The sequence below is a fragment of the Macrobrachium nipponense genome, chromosome 5 (genome assembly GCF_015104395.2).
Source record: "Macrobrachium nipponense isolate FS-2020 chromosome 5, ASM1510439v2, whole genome shotgun sequence".
Lineage (NCBI taxonomy): Eukaryota > Metazoa > Arthropoda > Malacostraca > Decapoda > Palaemonidae > Macrobrachium > Macrobrachium nipponense.
Window position 1 is genome coordinate 29,408,001 of NC_061107.1, and position 12,919 is coordinate 29,420,919.

General features: G+C 43.7%; 1 protein-coding gene across 1 annotated transcript in view; it reads right to left on the reverse strand.

Annotated features, from left to right (window-relative positions):
• The window catches only part of LOC135215743 (probable phospholipid-transporting ATPase IIB), a gene marked incomplete at its 5' end in the record, with an annotated part of 221,213 nt that overhangs the window by 92,896 nt on the left and 115,398 nt on the right, over positions 1 to 12,919 (reverse strand). The window lies entirely within an intron of this gene.

Sequence of the window (12,919 nt, forward strand, 5' to 3'; positions counted from 1 at the left end):
ACTCAGGCTTGGTCGTCTTACACTCCTTGCTTGGAAGCCTTGGTGGGAGCTACACAGGATCCCAAATCATCTCTTCAGCTTCCTTTGTTGGGGCATGTCCAGTCGGTCTTGCATGAGATTAACAAAGCCTCTGTTTCAGGACCAGGGACAGTTCGCTTCGCTCTAGGGGTTCTGCCAAGCTACTGCCCCTGCCTCTCACGAGACATAGGAAGTACTATGCTACGAACTCTGCTTTTTTTATGTCGAGCCATCTTAACCCAGAGGTCATTAGCCCTGAAGCCGGGATTTGACTTTGGAGCAGGTGAGTGGTTGGTGGCTCCAGTCCTTGTCTCCGCAAGGTGCCTTAGCATTGAAATCTACGGCAGCCTCCATGTTGCAGACGGTTTTCTTGGCTGGACTTCGGTCTGGAGTCATTGCCAAGATAGCTTCTGACAGGTCCTGGAAGGGTTGGTGAGTGCATCCTCACTTGCCAGTCTGTTGCAGTCCGGGGGCAAGGCGTTTTCATATATGGCTCACCTCAGTGCTGATTTATGAGCTAACCTTCTTCTTATTAGAAGAGATGCGGCTTTGACACGGAGTCCTTGCAGGCATTGAGGAACGGAGATCTGTTGGAGTCCCAATATTTGTTTCCTCGGACAGAGCTCGTGAATGCAATAGACTGGTGGCTGGCTGACACCAAAGACAGACTGGTGCACCAGGCTGTGTCTAAGTCGGAGTCTCGTCCTCGGTGACGTCCGGCTCCTCCTCGTCCCCCTTTCCAGGAGATTGTCGCCTGGTAGGCCGTCAAGGAATTTGAGTTCGGCAGGGCCTTCCCGTTTGACTCAACTAGGTCAGAGGATCAACTTCCCTTTCGCTCTCATTCCTTTAAGCCAAGAAGGGGCCCAATGGGCAGAAGTAAAGGGGGCCAACAAGGTAGGTTAGGCACCTCTCCCTCTCCTGCGCCATGGATGGGGGCTGCCTGCGGGCCATTGGGCCAAGTGGCAGAGTTATGGGGTGGAGAAGTGGGTGGTAGATGTCCTTCGGGTGGGGTACCTATGCCATTCGACTTCTCTCCTCCTCTGCGGACAAGCCGCAGCTCAGGAAGGCATATCCTCCAGATTCTCCGAAGTTCTTGGCTCTTCTGGAGGAAGTGCAGAAGATGCTGGACAAGGATGCGATAGAGGAAGTGGTGCGTCCGTCTCCGGGGTTTTTACAGTCACATCTTCTTGGTGCCCAAGGTGTCGGGAGGATGGAGGCCTGTGATCGACTTATCCACCTTGAGTCACTTCATCAGGAAGACACGGTTCAAGATGGAGACCCTGCGTTCGGTGTTGGCAGCTGTAAGGGAAGGCGACTTCATGCTGTCGATAAACTTAAGGGACAAGGTCTTCGAGTTCAAAGTCTTGTGCACTTCAGGCTGACAACAGCTCCTCAAGTGTTCACAAGGGTCTTCTCTCTTGTGTCAAGTTGGGCCTATGCTCAGGGGATCCGTTTGCTGAGGTACCTCAACAATTGGTTAGTCTTGGCAGTTTCCACCGGGAAAAGCTGCTGCAGGACAGGGATTGTCTACTTTGGTTCTGTCTGGAAAATGGGCATAGTAGTTAACCAGGAGGAGTCGAACCTCGTACCCAGTCAAAGGATTCTCTACTTGGGCATGGTCATTGATACGACTGGTGGCAAAAGTTTTCCCGTCGGATCAAGAGATTGGAGAAGTTGCAGTTGGTGGCACGCGACTTCTGTCGGAACCACATCAGTCAGGTCATCAGTGGCAGGTTCTTCTGGAAGTGTTGTCTTTCCTGGAGAAGCTGGTCCCTCATGGGCGTCTTCATCTTTAGTCTCTGCAATGGAGACTGGGAGAATTCTGATCCCCGGCATGTCCCCCCCATGTTAATGGTTCCTCTGTCTCTGGAAGTGAGAGAAGACCTACGTTGGTGGTTGGACAACCAGAATCTTATGAAAGGTGTCCATCTGCGTTCTCTTCCACTAGACTTCTTCTATTCTCAGACACCTCCCTCGCAGGGTGGGTGGCTCATTTAGGCAGCCTCATCGCTTTAGGTGTTTGGAGTTTGGAGGGCAAGCAGCAGCATATCAACGTCTTGGAGTTTGAAGGCAGCCTTCCTGGGTCTGGGAAGAGACAGCGACTACACTATCAAAAGGTCCTTTTCTAATCTGGTCATCCTCCATAATCCTTTATATTTGCAAAACAAAGATAGTACCCTCCCAATTACCATCTGGGTGGAAATCTGAATGCTGACTCACTTTCTATTCATGTTTCATCCATAACTAACACCCAGTTGGTGATTTGGGCAAGAACCATGTGGTCTGCCATAGAAATGGTCCATTAGGCAAGACCTAGTGCCTAGCAACACCACTGGCACCTTGACCTTGTATACATCCCAGCATTTAAATAACCATGCTTTTATGAAATGGCCATGTTTTGTGAAAGGGCCTACTTATTATGAGCGAAGGAAGTCTTACTGGAAACTGGCTCATTTCAGGCAGCCCAGCACTGCCCAGCCCTAATGCTATTCAAATACTAATACTATCTCCAAAAGTGTTGACGATAAAGGAAGAATTCTTTCGATAGCTAGAAAAACCTTACATCTTTAAATTTTGCCCCACCCATATAAGATTTATTTTAAAAATATCATAAATTCACTTTTAATTATTTTTTAAATTATTGCATTTTCTGCAGTTTGGGGCACGGCCCAGCTCTAACGCTATTCAAATGCTAATAGTATCAAAAATCCAAAAACATTGAAGATAAAGAAAATTCTTTTGGCAGATAAAACCAAAACAATTACATCTTTAAATTCAATCCCATTATAATATTTTGATAAAAATATAAAATTCATTTATTTAAAAATGAGTTAACCCTTTAATGGTTCAACTGGAAGCTTTGCAAGTTATCACCTTTAGGCAACCCTACTGGTGCATATGGGAAGAGACCAAAGTAGGATACTGTTGACCCCCGGTATTGCGAGATATGTACCACAATCGCCCTTGAATAGCTAAAATCTATGAATACTTAAAACCCCTCTAAAAACCACTTAAAAAATTGTACTTTTGATAGTTAAAAGAATACTCTAAAAAATAATTATATCTGAGTATTTTGATAGTTTTATCACAGTAAGAGCATTTCAGTCATAAAAATTATATGAAAAAACAGTAATTAGTGAATAATTCTGTGTAAAATACCATGAATAGGTGAATTTTCCCTGAGTGATATGTATACGTATATGTTCCATAGAGAAATCTGCTAATCCAGAACTGTGATTAGGTGGGCATTGACTGTATTCTTATATTATGATCACTTGTTGCTTACGGATGCAATATACCTAAACAGTGCATTGCTTTTTATTGTAGCCTTCCCACATTATGTAGCAGCTGTATGCTATTTTTCTTTCCTTCAGCAGCATTTAGACATTTAATTGATAACTGTCATCAAACTTCCATTACCACCAACATCCAGGTCTCCCTCCTTGACCCTGGATTGAGGATATCTTGTTTACTGGTCCAAGACATTAATATTCTTTTGTTGTGATGGTTTTGACCCACATAACCACAGAAGTGGTTATGGTTAATTGGGTTTTGAAGGAATGCTTACGTCACTTGTAACATCTTTAATCCCCTGTCTCCATCATAGTGGCACTCTCCTAGTGATCTTGTTGGCTCTTAATATTGTAGATTGTAGCGATTCCCATAAGTAAAGTTGTAACCGAATATGAGTTGATAATGACCTTCAAGGGAAGAGGTTTTACTCCACAGCCTCCCACACCTCTTCTTATGAGGTTTTGTGCTGGAGACATTGATGGGCCATAGCTAGAGATCAAAAATAAAAGGGTTGATGTTATTTATCCTTGGCTTAGGATGGTTTCTGTGACTATGGCCAGCAAGTCTCTTACTTCTCAATTTCTGACGTTTTCTTCTGGGAAGAAATCAAGGTTAGACACTTTTGGGCGAGACATTCGTTCTAGTTCAGTGTTTGGATGAGATTAAAACACTTTTAGCCAGAGATCTACAAGATGAGGCTTTCTTTTCAGATGCTTTAACCTTTAACGCGATTGGACATATTAACTTCGATATAAATTGTCTGTTGGGTACTGATTTGGGCGCATGGTAACGTAGGATATAAAAAAAGTTTTTTTAAAAATTCACTGAAAATGTTATAGGCCTACTAGGTGAAAACTTTTATACGCACCTTGGGGGATGCGGGAGCTCACGGATCAAGGCGTGTTTTGTTTACAATTGTTGCCCAGACGTGCAAGCGCGAATTTTTTCTTCTCGCACTAAAAGTATCAGCGACATCTCCGAAATTAATTCGTCACTTTGACATAATTTTTGCACCATTTTATATTAGCCGTTACATGGAGTATTATATATGAAAATGTGCGCAATTTCATGTAAAATACAATTAAAAACAACTCATGGTTGTAGCTTTTATCAGTTTTGAAATATTTTCATATAAATAACGATAAGTGCCAAAATTTCAACCTTCTCGGTCAACTTTGACGCTACCAAAATGGTTGAAAAACGCATTTGTAAGCTAAAAAACTCTTATATTCTAGTAATATTCAATCATATACCTACATTTTGCAACAAATTGGAAGTCTAGCACAATATTTCGATTTATGGTGAATTTATGAAAAAAAACATTTTTCACCTTACGTCCACGACGGTAACTCTTTCCAAAAAAAAATCAAATTTTTTTTGTCCGATGATTGTCGTAATGTTTGTACGGGATTTTAAAATTAGCCGTTACATAAAGTTTTATATATGGAAATGTGTTCAATTTCATGTAGAATACAACTAAAACAAAAACAACCTATGGTTGTAGCTTTTATCAGTTTTTGAAATATTTTCATATAAATAACGATAAGTGCCAAATATATCAACCCTTTGGTCAACTTTGACTCAACTACCAAAATGGTCAAAAAATGCAATTATATAGCTAAAACTCTTACATTCTAGTAATATTCAATCATTTACCTTTATTTTGCAACAAATTGGAAGTCTCTAACACAATATTTCGATTTATGGTGAATTTATGAAAAAAAAACATTTTCGTTTTTCCTTACGTCCGCGCGGTAACTCTTCCGAACAAAAAATCAGAAATTTTTTCGTCCGATTGTCGTAATGTTTGTACCATTTTAAATTAGCCATTACATAAAGTTTTTACATATGAAAATGTGCGCAATTTCATGTAGAATACATCTAAAAACAACTCATGGTTGTAGCTTTTATCAGTTTTGAAAATTTTATCATATAAAATAAACGATAAGTGCCAAAATTTTATACATTCACTTCCCTGCCAAGGGTATATCTTAGCTATAGGACTCCGTCGTCTCCGACAGAATTTCAAATTTCGCGGCACACGCTACCGGTAGGTCAGTGACTACCACCGCCTGCCCTGGGTGGCAGGACTAGGAACCATTCCCGTTTTCTAATCAGAATTCTTCTGTCGCCCGGGGCCATCAACATTGTTGTTGGTTCTTTCCGATGTTTTTCTTTTCTTTTTTTCACCGGCAATTGATCTTCTTTTGACCGACTTTTGGTGACGTATCTGGATTGTTGGATTGGCATACGCTTTTGTGGACTGTTTTGTGGACTTGATTTTGGATTTTTCTTTAAAAATGTCTGACTCTGGAATGGTTTGTGAGACGTCGTGTGAATGTAGGCTGTAAGGTGAGGTTGCCGAAAGCTTCGGTAGACCCTCACACTGTATGCAATGGGGTTTGCAGGGAGTGTAATGACTTCTTTTACTAATACTTGCAATGAATGGTGAGAATTTTGAGGTGAGAACGAATGGAAGAATCTAACTAATTATTTAAAAAAGTTAGAGAGAGAAAGAGTGAGGAAGGCTTCTTATAGAAGTTTAAGTAGTTCGAGATCTGAACTAATTCCTAGCTTGGGATCTTCCCCAAGGGTAAGTATTGCTACTTCTCCTTCATTGCAGCCCCTTCTCCTATTGCAGAACCTGTAGATTCAGTGAAAGAACTTGCGGATCTAAAAGCAGCCTTCAAGTTGATGGAAAACAAAATGGCTGCCATACAAGGTAAGGCTAGTGATTATCAGTGGACAGTGATGATGAGTGTCCCAGTGGTAGTGGAGGGGGCATCTGGTCGTCTCCGCAACGCTCCTAGGTCTAGACCTCTTCCAAGCTCACATGCCCAGAGGAGAAGGAATGTCGAAAACCGAAAGGAGGTTGTGGAGAATCCCCACCGATCAGGTGTCCCTTCGGCGGTTTCTGTGACACCCCCAGACTGCCAAGGATCGCTATTGTAAAAGCGTCCTGCGTGAGTGTTTTTCGTCGTCGGGATCTTCATCTCCGAGACGTGATTGGAGGGATTCAGATCGATCTCGACCACTCAAGAGGAGTTGGAAAGGCTCCGACGATTGATTCGAGCCCAGAAAACTTCCCTGAGGAGTCTCCTTCGGGAGTTAAGAAGGCAAGAAGAGCCATTCTTTCAACCAGAGTGAGAAGGAGTCAGGAGGTGGAGGCTATGGACTCCTCCCCTCCTCCTCCTTCCCCTCCTCCCGAAGAGGATAAAGAGGAGGTTACGAAGAGGTTCATGATGCGATGCAAGAACAGATTTCGTCTTTTGTAGGAGTTCTGTCAAAGGAGCCTCCTAGAAGGAAAGACTCTTCCCTTCCGATCAAAAGATCCTCCAGACGTATGGAGGTATCTGCCGCCAGGATCGATGCTCCTACTCGAGGTGAGGTTTCCTGTACGAACATGGATGAACCTATCAGACGGTTCTGGCACCGGCCAGGAGTGAGGAGTCACCCAGGAGGCAGGAGCCAAGAGCCAGGAGTGAGGAGTCAACCAGGAGGCAGGAGCCAAGAGCCAGGAGTGTGGAGTCATCCATGCAGGAGGCAGGAGCCAGAGGCAAGAGCCAGGAGGCAGGAGGCAAGAGGCAGGAGTCAGGAGTCCGAGTCAGGAGGCAGGAGTCAGGAGGCAGGAGTCCGGAGTCAGAGGCAGAGTCAGGAGCCAGGAGGCAGGAGTCAGGAGGCAAGAGTCAAGAGCCAGGAGGCAGGAGTCGGAGACTCGTTCCTGGAATTTATGACTCTTCTCCAAATAGGAGCTCCTCTCCTTCAGATCGTAGGAGGGTCTTGGAGGAAGGACTCTCCCTCCAAACGTGAGCTTTCTCCTTCGTCTGATCGAGGTTTAGACGATTTGTCTGATGACGAACCTCCTGCAAATGAGGACTCTCGAGTTATAAGGTCTTAGCCTCATTATTGCTACAAGAGTTTGGAGACTCTCTTAGTCCGGCGGCTCCCTTCCTCTCCTCGTTCTCTCTTTTCGAGCTCGGCTACGGCAAAATTTTCGGCCTTTCTGAAAATGAAGCCTGCAATTTCGATGAAGAAGGCACTCCATTTTTTAGATTCTTGGATGGACAGAAGAAAGAGTTGGGAAAGACGGTATTCTGCATGCCTCCTTCCAAACTACATGGAAAGAGAGGTATTTGGTATGGGACAGGAGAGACTATGGGTCTTTCTCTGCCTGCCTCGGCAGATGCGGACTTTTCCAATTTAGTGGAGGCCTCTAGCGTCACTCCTTAGGATCGGTCAGATCGACGTGGAGCACTTTGGAGTTGAACCACTTTCTAAAGGGACTTTTTGTCACTTTAGAGGTGTTCAACTTTCTGGATTGGTCCACTCGGAGTTCTGGCCAACAAATCTAAAGATCCGGGAGTTTCTTAAAAACCCAGAGATTCTCCATAGCGTCCTGTCTTGCATGGACAAGGCAGTACAGGGACGTTTCGGGAGAAGTGGCTTTCCCTTTTTGGTGCTGGTCTCCTGAAGAAGAGATCGGTATATGGATCCCTATTATCAAAAGGGGTTTCTCCGAGCCAGAGGACCGCTTTATTGTTCGCCCCTCTATCGGATCATCTGTTTCCTTCTCAGTTAGTGAAGGATATATCTCGCTCGCTAACTGAGAAGGCGACACAGGACCTACTAACACAACGTCCAAGAAAGGACGCCCTGTAGTGTCGGCGATTAAGAAGGACTCTCGTCCTCCTCAGCAGCCCTTTCGTGGAGGTGCAGCGGCTCGTCCCCCTGCCAGAAAGAAGAGCTCTGACAAGAGAGGAAGGTCTTCCTTTAGACCTTTCAAGAAAACCAAATGACTTGTTGCTCCTCCAAGCACCAGTGGGCGCCAGACTCCTGAACTTTGCAGGAGTATGGGCAAAAAGGGGAGCCGACCCTTGGTCAGTGTTGGTCCTAAAGAAGGGATATGTAATCCCCTTCGAGGACAGCCCCTTCCCCCCCTAACATCTACGCCTCGGGAACTGTCAGCGAGGTACGAGACCCTGTAATGAGAAAGACTCTCCTTCAAATGGTTGGAACAAATGTGGGAAAAGGAGGCCATCGAACTTGTGCAGGATCCATACTCCCCGGGATTTTACAATCGCCTTTTCTAGTACCAAAGGCATCGGGGGGGTGGAGACCAGCTTTCTGGACGTAAGCGCTCTGAATCGCTTTGTTCAGAAAAAGAAGTTTCGCAATGGAAACGTCCGCTTCAGTAATGTCGGCTCTTCGTCCAGGAGATTGGATGGTCTCTCTGGACTTGCAAGATGCATATTTCCACGTTCCCATTCACCATTTGTCAAAGAAATATCTTCGTTTTGTAATAGGAGACAAGATTTTTCAATTCAGGGCTCTGTGCTTCGGTCTGTCTACAGCTCCCGCAAGTATTCACCAACCTGATGGCGAATGTGGCAAGATGGCTTCACCTAGAGGGAATAAACATCTCCCTCTACTTGGACGACTGGCTGATCAGGGCAAGTCGGAGATTCAGTGCTTGGAGGACTTATCAGTAACAAGAACATGATAGAATCGCTGGGATTACTCGTAACCTCGAGAAGTCGCAGCTGATCCCCAGCCAGAGCTTGGGTCTATCTGGGGATTCGATGGATCTCGGGTTTTCGAGTATTTCCTTCGCGAGAAAGAATCACTCGAGGTTTGTCGAAAATCTCGAGCTTCTTAGAGAGAAAGAACAGTTTCAGCGAGGATTGATCTGAGCCTTTTAGGGACCCTGTCCTCACTAGAAAAGTTCTTCTCTCTGGGGAGGCTTCACCTTCGCCCTCTTCAGTTTTTCCTGAAAGGGGTGTGGAGTTGGAAGACGGGACAACTCTCGGACATCTTCCCCGCTTCCACAAGAGGTAAAAGATCATTTGAAGTGGTGGATCCTTCCTCTTCAAAAGAACGAAGGCGTATTGCTTGCCCTGCAGAACCCAGACCAAGTGTTATATTCCGACGCTTCGGAGTCGGATGGGGAGCGACGCTAGGAGCAAGGGAGGTGTCAGGTACCTGGACAAAGGAACAGTGTCCTGGCACATCAATTGCAAGGAACTAGTGGCCATACACCTAGCCTTAAAGTTCTTCGAGAGATAGTCAGAGGCGGAGTGATACAGATAAACTCGGACAACACCACGGCTCTGGCTTACATACGCAAAGCAAGGAGGCACGCACTCTTTCTCCCTCTTTCAGTTAACAAGACACCTGTTAACCTGGACAGAAGAAAGAGGCATAACTCTCCTCACAAGATTTGTTCAAGGGATAAAGAATGTGAGAGCGGACAGACTGAGCAGGAGGAATCAGGTCCTTCCCACAGAATGGACTCTACACGAAGAAGTGTGTCGAAGTCTTTGGTCCCTGTGGGGGAGACCTCACATAGACCTGTTTGCGACGTTCCTCTCCAAAAGAATAGAGATCTTTTGCTCTCTAGTGGAAGATCCGAGAGCCTTCGCAATAGAACCGCGTTTTCTATTGGTTTTATCATCGGAATGGGTTGTGGACGCATACGCCTTTCCCCAAGTTCAGATCCTGGGGGAAGTGCTCAGGAAGTTCGTAGCTTCGAAGAACACGAAGTTGACACTAATAGCCCCATTTTGGCCAGCCCAGGAATGGTTCACGGAGTACTGGAGTGGATAGTGGACTTCCCCAGATCTCTTCCAAACAGACCAGATCTACTAGACACCCCACTTCGAGAGGTTTCATCACAACCTCCCAGGTCTCGCTCTGACTGCCTTTCGACTATCGAAAGATTTGTCACAGCGAGGAGGGGGCTTTTCTCGCAAGGCTGCGGGCTCTATCGCTAGAGCCCGCAGAGCTTCGACGAGAAGAGTACAGTATTCGTCTACTTACGACGGCATTAGGTTCTGGCAGAGCTGTCGTAAATTGATCTTGTCATAAGTCGACGAACCCCATAGCCTATGTACATGTATTCTATACCTACGAACCACATAGCCTATGTACATGTATTCTGTACCTACCGCATACTACTATCATATATTACATCCAAAGTATGCACTGTATACTGTCTTTCTTTCAGCATATTGAATAAATTGAATCATGTTGTGCTGTCTTTTTATCCTTTTTATACCATATTCAAACACTGCGTGTACATGTACGTATTTGTTCGTTTGCATTTTCATTGACAACTTACTAGCCTACATATACATTTTATATCATCCCAAAAATGTGCATGTATAGTACCTATTATTACGTTTAGCATATGAAATCTTATCATGCTGAACTCCTTGATTAATACTTACGTTTTATTACTGTATTTAACATTTTTTATTGTAGGCATTCAGACCATCTGTCTGGTCTGTTTACATTTTCTTATCCGCCATTTGCATTGACAATCGGCTACACGTATTATATACATACTTTTATTTGATTATAGGTTTGAATTAAATACATAATTTTTTGTTATTATATTTGATTTATTTGCAAAACAGAAATACAAAAATGAATTACAAAAAAATACGAATCTTACCATTTTCGAACAAAATTTTACTTCTGAAAATATAAAACAAAACATCGTCTGCTGTTTTCTCTAGCGACTGTTTGTACTGTTGCCAACACATCTATGTACGTACGTAGTAATACACAAAGTTTTATTTAACAGTATGTAAATATTTTTTCTTTATAAAATTTCAGGCAAACTACAGTAATGCATAGATAGAATTGATTTACAGTACTGAAAAAAACATGAACATACAGAAAAAATAAAAATTACGAAACATTTTGAAATTTGAAAAAAAAAAAAAAAGAAAAATTAATTGTCTGCTGGTGGATAGCTGAGGATCGTCCGGGTCCATCCGATTCCGTGGTAGTACTACTAGTAGCTTGGGACAGGGGTAGACCGAGATGTTGGTTTAAACATAAACATGCTTAGTTTTGTTTGTTTGAATGGTCCGTTTTTTCTTCTCTTCATAAATTTCTCGGAGATGAGCCTACTGCCGGGTAGCGGGAAAAACTATCGTACGCGCGCTCGACGTATTGTTTTAGCCTCAAATATAAAATAAATATTATTATACAGTATATTTATTATATTGTCGTAGCTGTCGTAAAGTCGGTCTGTCATAAGTTGCATAGGTCGTAAGTAGACGACTACCTGTATACCAATCGAAGTGGGAAGTCTTTAGGAGGTGGTGTAAGAGTCAGAAGCTGTCCTCCAGTACCTCTATAGTGAATATTGCCGATTTCCTCCTCTTTCTGAGAGAGGAATCACACCTATCTGTCTCAACAATAAAGGGATACAGAAGCAATGCTGTCTTCAGTATTTAGAAATCGAGGGCTAGATATTGCAGACACAAAGATCTACACGATCTAATTAGATCCTTTGAAACTTCAAAAGCAGCAACTCCTAGAACACCTAGTTGGAATCTGGACGTGGGTCTGAAGTTCTTTTCATCGGATAAATTTGAGCCTTTACATCTGGCTTCCTTCCGCGACGTCACTAGGAAATGCTATTCCTGTTGTCTCTCGCTACAGCCAAGAGGACGAGCGAATTACACGCTCTTAGATTCCACAGTGGGGTTCAAAGGAGATGCTGCCATCTATTCGTTCTAGACAATGTTTCTGGCGAAGAACGAAAAAAAAAAAAAAGAAAACCCGTCAAAACCTTGGCCCAGAAGCTTTGAAGTAAAAGGTATATCTAACCTCGTAGGCAGAGAGATAGAGAGGTCTCTCTGTCCCAGTGAGAGCTCTTAAATAAATTTTATTTTAGAGAGGAAGAGACAGATGGGAGCTTGTCAACAAGGTCTTTCCTGTGCGGTGAAGAACCCCAAAAGACTCTGTCCAAGAACGCCTTGGCTTTCTTTGTGAGAAGCGTAATTACGGACGCTCACAAGAACTGCTCGGAGGAATCCTTCGGGTCTTCTAAAGGTCAAGACCCATGAGGTGAGAGCATAGCAAACGTCCTTGCGTTCCAAAAGAATATGTCTCTTAAAAATATCATTGAGACTACGTATTGGAGGTGCAATTCAGTGTTTGCATCTCATTATCTAAGGATGTGAGAGTGACCTATGAGAATGCTTCTCTCTAGGTCCATTTGTACAGCAGATACAGTGCTGGGTCTTGGAGCAAGACTGATCCTTAATATTGTGTTTTTATCGTACATAAACCCCTCTTGTCAGATATGTGCTTGGTTTTCTATTAGCAAGCTCACTGATGTCGCAACGGGAGCATAGTGTCATTGCTGGTAGGGGATCAAGGGTATGTATGGCTAGTAGAGGAGTACAAAATTTTTTTTTTTGTATATTTTGTAAAAATGAAAGTGTAATTATGTTTCGAGTTTTTGGTTGTTTGTAAGGAGTTCGGGGATAACTCCTTGCAATCTTAGAACTAACATGGATGTTTAGGATCAGGTGATCGGGATCGGTGTTGTGCTCCTTGAACAAGGTGTATTGTCATGTTAGTGGAATAGCACCCAATGACAAAGGCCTTTAGGCTCTGCCGAGTAAGTGGATAAGACCCACCCCATTGGCAGACCCACAAGAACTCTTAGCCATAGATCAATATCTCGCTGAGGCTCTTGAGGCTAAGCAGACTCCAAGGCAGTAGCCGCGAAGTCTTCAGCCTAATAAGGTAGGAACCAAGGTTTATTAATACCTACAACATATGTTGTTTACCTGTCTATTTCAGT